The following is a 5689-nucleotide window of genomic DNA, read 5'->3' on the forward strand; positions in this document are numbered from 1 at the left end:
CTGGAGCCATATCACCACAGAGGCCCTTAAATTCCAGGCTAAGGAATATGTGTTTCATTTAGTAGGCCACAGGGCACCCCCACAAGTGACTGGCTTAGCGTGTGCTTTGGGAAGAAAACTCTTTGGCAGCCAAACATGGGATGAACTGGAGGTCCCTCTAGTTAAGCTATTAGAGAATGGTGGAGGTCTTCGTGAGGACGCTATCCTTCAGAACTGGAAGGCAGGAAGATATTCATTCAAAATTCCCATGTGTTGATTCTGCCTTTATTCTGAGGAGAGATACAAAGATGAACAAAGACACAGACTAGTTGATTTCTAGCCTTGTGGAGAAGGCCGGCAAAGGAACAGTTACCCTACGATGAGGTCAAGTGTGCTGGGAACCCAACAAAAGGAGCATTTGAGAAACAGTTCAGAGGTTTCTCTCTAAGAAGAGAACAATGATCCTAACATCTTGTCTTCCTCGCTTTAATCTAAATAGTCCTGCTCTTAACCATATTTTACATTTAGGAGGCGCCTAATCTGAGGAATTTCAACCAGCCAGTCATGAAGCAAATAATATCCACTGAATACAGACAAGTGTCCAGGTACCTGCTCTTTGTTTTCCTTTCTAACACCCCAGAGTGTTAGGCATTGACTGACCCATTGGACTGGGTGGGTCTGAGAAGCCCAAGGACTCAGGGCTAACTCTGACCTCAAGGCACATGTCCCCCACCTCTCAGCTTTGCTTAATTGGGTTACAGGAATTAGTCTCGAGAAACAGAGAAACTACATTCTCCTCACTCCTAAGCCTCTAAAGAAGAGGTCAAGCGAGGTCGCCCCTGCTTGACCTGGTGAGGATAGCCAAGCAAGGAAAATAGCTTCTTGGAGGATATGATAGGGCAGGCCAGTGCAGGGTAGACAGGAAAAGACAACAGAAGTCAGATCTGGGACAGCTGGAGGAGGAGGCCCCCAAACGGTGCCTGGCACATAGGAGGCACCTGCTAATTATTTACGGATTGCATGAATGAATCTCAGAGGTTGGGGGCGGGGACTCATTTTCAGAGAAATGCAATGAAAACTGCAGTGAGAAACCATCTTTCACCTACGGGATAGGCAAAGACCAGAAAGCTTGAGAAGATTTTGTGTTAGTGAGGGTGTAGGAAATAGACCTTTGCATGCCCTGCTGAGGCAGCAATAACTGGGTAGCTTCTGTGCAAGGCGATCTAGCAATATCGATCAACATTATAAATGTGTGTAATTGGCAGGCAAGCAATTTCGCTTCTGAGGATTTATCCTGCAGGTACACATGTGTGCAAAGTGGCCTGTGTACAGTGGCTTATAATTGTAGAAGATAAAAAATAACAAGGAGCTGGCAAAGTTGATGATGGTTTATCCATCCAATTAAGTATCATGAATTATAGTATGGATGGATCTGCAAGATAAATTACTTCAAAAAACTAGAGGAAGAATAGCTGGTGTAGTATGGTACCATTTGTGTGAACAATAAAAAACAGTGTGTGCATGTTTGTAGGCTATCATTTGTGTGGGAAGAAAAATACATATTTGCTTACATAACATAGAATATCTGGAGAAGGAAACAGGAGAAAACTTCCTCGGTTTGCCTCCAGGAGCGCGATCTGGGTAGTTGTGGAGCTGGTACAGTGTATACATGCTCATTTGTACCTTTAAAATTTTACACTATGTACAAGTAGTACTTAGTAAAACTTTTTTTTTTTGCGGTACGCGGGCCTCTCACTGTTGTGGCCTCTCCCGCTGCGGAGCACAGGCTCCGGACGCGCAGGCTCAGCGACCATGGCTCACGGGCCCAGCCGCTCCGCGGCATGTGGGATCTTCCCGGACCGGGGCACGAACCCGCGTCCCCTGCATCGGCAGGCGGACTCTCAACCACTGCGCCACCAGGGAAGCCCACGAAAACATTTTTAGTATAAACAAATTAAAAAGAAGAGAGAGAGAGACTTACGGCTGTTTCCTCCAACAGGGTTCCCGGGGCAGCACGGTCCCTCCGAGCTGGTCTACAGCGCCCCCTGCTGCTGTTTGTGAGTAAGTACTGAAAAGTGGGTGTAGGGGGGTGACCCGCAGTGGATTCGAGGGAACGTGAGGCCTCTTCGGGGGAAAAACAAAGAAGAAAGAATAGTGTACGCTGTTGGAGCTGCGGGAGGTGAGAAAGGAAGGACAGGGTGTGCCCTTTGGCATCTGAGGTATAGCAGGAGGGGCACCGGAAATGAGCAGTCCTGGGTTCAAGTTCTGATTCTGCCCTCGCTGGCTGTGTGCCCTCGGACACACGACCCTCTTAATAAGTCTCAGCTCTTGCCCCGTAAATAAGGCTAATAATTTCTACCCCTAGGGTTGTTGTGAAGATCAAATAGGGTACAGAATGTGAACAGTGGTTTAGAATTGGAAACGTGCTATAAAAATGCTAAGGAATTATTTTAAGTTAGCCCCCCTCATTTTATGAGAAAATAAGAGGTAGTATAGGACAGTGGTTAAGACGAGGACTCTGGAGCCAGAACTGCCTGAGTTGTAAGCCCAGCTCCACCACCGCCCACTGGATGGAACCATCTAGGGTAAATTACTTGCTTTGAAGACCTCCATTTTTCCATCTGTGAAATCGGGTTAACAACATTTCCTGAGGATTGAGTGAATACGAACATGTAAAGCATTTGGTATCGTGTCTGGCACACATTAAGTTCTAGGTAAGCATCTGCTATTACTGATTTCTTATAATGCATGCAGTGCTTATGTGCTTCATGTAGGTGCTTGATAAATGTTAGCTAGTCTTACCATTTTATATGTGAAGAAATTGAGGCTTGGAGAGGGGATGTGACTTGCCCAAGCCACCCAACTAACGAATATAATAATTCCAGAACCTTCTGGACATGAGTGCTCTAGTTTAGAGGGAATTTCCAGGTGGGGCTGTGCTTAATCCTGGCAACCTGAATTAGAGCTGGACGGATCCCTTAACCACTGCACCACCAAGGAAATCCCCCTGTTCAGTTATTCTTTTGCTGAATCACTGGACTATAAGAATCTGAGGGCAGAATCAATGTACCTCTAGAATAGCAGTTTTTAGACTTTTAAAAATAATAACCCAGGGCTTCCCTGGTGGCGCAGTGGTTGAGAGTCCACCTGCCGATGCAGGGGACGCGGGTTCGTGCCCCGGTCCGGGAAGATCCCACATGCCGCGGAGCGGCTGGGCCCGTGAGCCATGGCCGCTGGGCCTGCGTGTCCGGAGCCTGTGGAGAGGCCACAACAGTGAGAGGCCCGCGTACCACCACCAAAAAAAAAAAATCAGCCCATAGCAAGAAATACATTTTACATATGTCCCAGATCACATATACATATAAAAATATACAAGTGAAACAAAAGTTTCTCAAGACAATACTTACGGGCTTCCCTGGTGGTGCAGCGGTTAAGAATCCGCCTGCCAATGCAGGGGACACGGGTTCGACCCCTGGTCCAGGAAGATCCCACATGTTGTGGAACAACTAAGCCCATGCACCACAGCTACTGAGCCTGCGCCCTAGAGCCAGCGAGCCACAACTACTGAAACCTGCATGCCTACGGCCCGTGCTCCACAACAAGAGAAGCCACCGCAATGAGAAGCCCGCGCACTGCAACGAAGAGTAGCCCCCGCTGGCCACAACTAGAGAAAGCCCACACGTAGCAACGAAGACCCAATGCAGCCAAAAATAAATGAAAAAAAAAAAAGAAGACAATACTTACTCTTCCTACCAGCCATGCACTCTGATCTTTCCTATTTGATTCTCTATTTTCTTTCTAAATGCCAGTTACATCTCACTAATTGATTTTACAACTCACTAATGTATTGTAACTTGCACTTTGAGAAACTGTTAACAAGCATGAGAAAAGGTATAAGAACTAAAAGCTGGGTTTGAGCCCCACTTCAGCCATTAGCTGTGTGGCCTCAGGCAAATTACTTTGTCTCTCTGGGCTTCATTTTTCTTATCTGGAAAATGAGGAAATTAGACTTAATGATTCCTTAACTTCCTTCCAGCATTAAGGTCTTTTAGCTCATCAATACCCTCAGTGCTCCACACACGCCCTCACCCCCCAAATACACTCAAACATAGCGCCCAAGATTGGGCTCCTGTTATCATTGATGGAATGAATATGTCACCTAGGAGGCCAGTCCGATAAAGTGTCATCTAATAAAAAGAGTTATTGATGTTAGTGCTCGTCTAACATCTGCTTGGAGGAAAAGTCTTATAGCCATTTTACAAATCGTCAGTGCATTTGACCAAATTTGGTCATTATCATTACTTATTACCTCTCCGAAGTCTTTATTATGCAGTTAAATGATGATAATGGCTTGATAATTTACAGCAAACTGTAACCATGATGTTACAAAAAACTTATAAGCAGGTAAGAAAGATGCTATCATTATAACCCCCCTCCTTTTTTTAACAGATGAGAAAATGTACTAGGACCAAGTGTCTTGTCTGGTCACAAAAGTCACACGAGCTGCTAAGTGGCGTTGCTGCATTATGAACCCATGCCTTCTGCTTCCACATCTGGGGCCTCTGTCCCTGAGAACACAGATCCAGGACCACACCATCTCAGAGGTGGCCTGTCTTTCTGCACCTGTGAGGGAGAGGCGAGGCTGTGTGATTAGGGTTTGCTGATGTACCCCAACCCTGCCATGCCATACTCTGAAGCCCATCTGATCTGTGTTCCATTTATTTTCCTTTCCACTTTAATTAATTATTAATTTATTTATCTTTGGCTGTGTTAGGTCTAAGTCTCTGCGTGTGGGCTCTCTCCAGTTGCGGCGAGCGGGGGCCACTCTTCATCGCGGTGCACGGGCCTCTCACTGCCGCAGCCTCTCTTGTTGCGGAGCACAAGCTTCAGATGCGCAGGCTCAGTAGTTGTGGCTCACGGGCCTAGTTGCTCCGCGGCATGTGGGATCCTCCCAGACCAGGGCTCGAACCCATGTCCGCTGCACCGGCAGGCAGACTCTCAACCACTACGCCACCAGGGAAGCCCTTCCTTTCCACTTTAAAATGTGAGTCTCTTCTGAGGGAAAGCCAATCCACGTGTTTCTGAATTGTTTACACTTAATTTCTTCAAATAGCATTCTCTGACATCCCTGAGCTTCACAGTTTCTAGAAGACAGGACATTGGGAGATGCTGCGTGAGCAGATTGAGAAGAGATGGCACTCCCAAACACCCCCTTAGGAGAATTATGTCTCCCTTTCTTACAGTTGAGACTGCACCTGTCTTCAACTCCAGATACCAGCTCCAGCTCTAGCCAAGGAGACAGTTAAAACAGCTGGGCCAGCCAGCATGGGACTCCATCTGGAATATAGATTATAATGGAGCAAGGAATGACGTTGGTCCTTGATAGCTTGGTCAGGGCATGAAATAAGGTCCTGTGTGAGAGAAGAGGTGATTCTTTGGTGCTTATTGGCTATCCTAATCATATACTTCAGCAGGAGGGCTTAGATGTTTCCTCTAAGCAAACCTGACTATAACAATAGAAGTGAACTGGGATAACATGACGGGTAGCCCTTGATGGAGGGAATATAGGGAGACAGCACAGCACTCTAGAAAGTGCTGTGTAGTCAGGCAGACTTGACTTCAAACTTGGATCTGACATTAAGCCCAGGCACTTTAGGTAAGTTGCTTTACCTCTGTGAATATATAGCATCAGTAAACCACCGCTCCAGAC

The 5689-nt window shown here is 46.6% G+C and overlaps 1 long non-coding RNA gene across 1 annotated transcript; it reads left to right on the forward strand.

Moving 5' to 3' along the window:
• The first annotated feature begins 337 nt into the window (after positions 1-337).
• On the forward strand, positions 338-5309 carry LOC141277285 (uncharacterized). Its single transcript, XR_012328378.1, has 3 exons — positions 338-584; positions 1979-2040; positions 5223-5309. It is a non-coding gene; the product is annotated as an uncharacterized lncRNA (long non-coding RNA).
• Positions 5310-5689: the final 380 nt, after the last annotated feature.

The sequence above is a fragment of the Tursiops truncatus genome, chromosome 20, assembly GCF_011762595.2.
Source record: "Tursiops truncatus isolate mTurTru1 chromosome 20, mTurTru1.mat.Y, whole genome shotgun sequence".
Taxonomy (NCBI): domain Eukaryota; kingdom Metazoa; phylum Chordata; class Mammalia; order Artiodactyla; family Delphinidae; genus Tursiops; species Tursiops truncatus.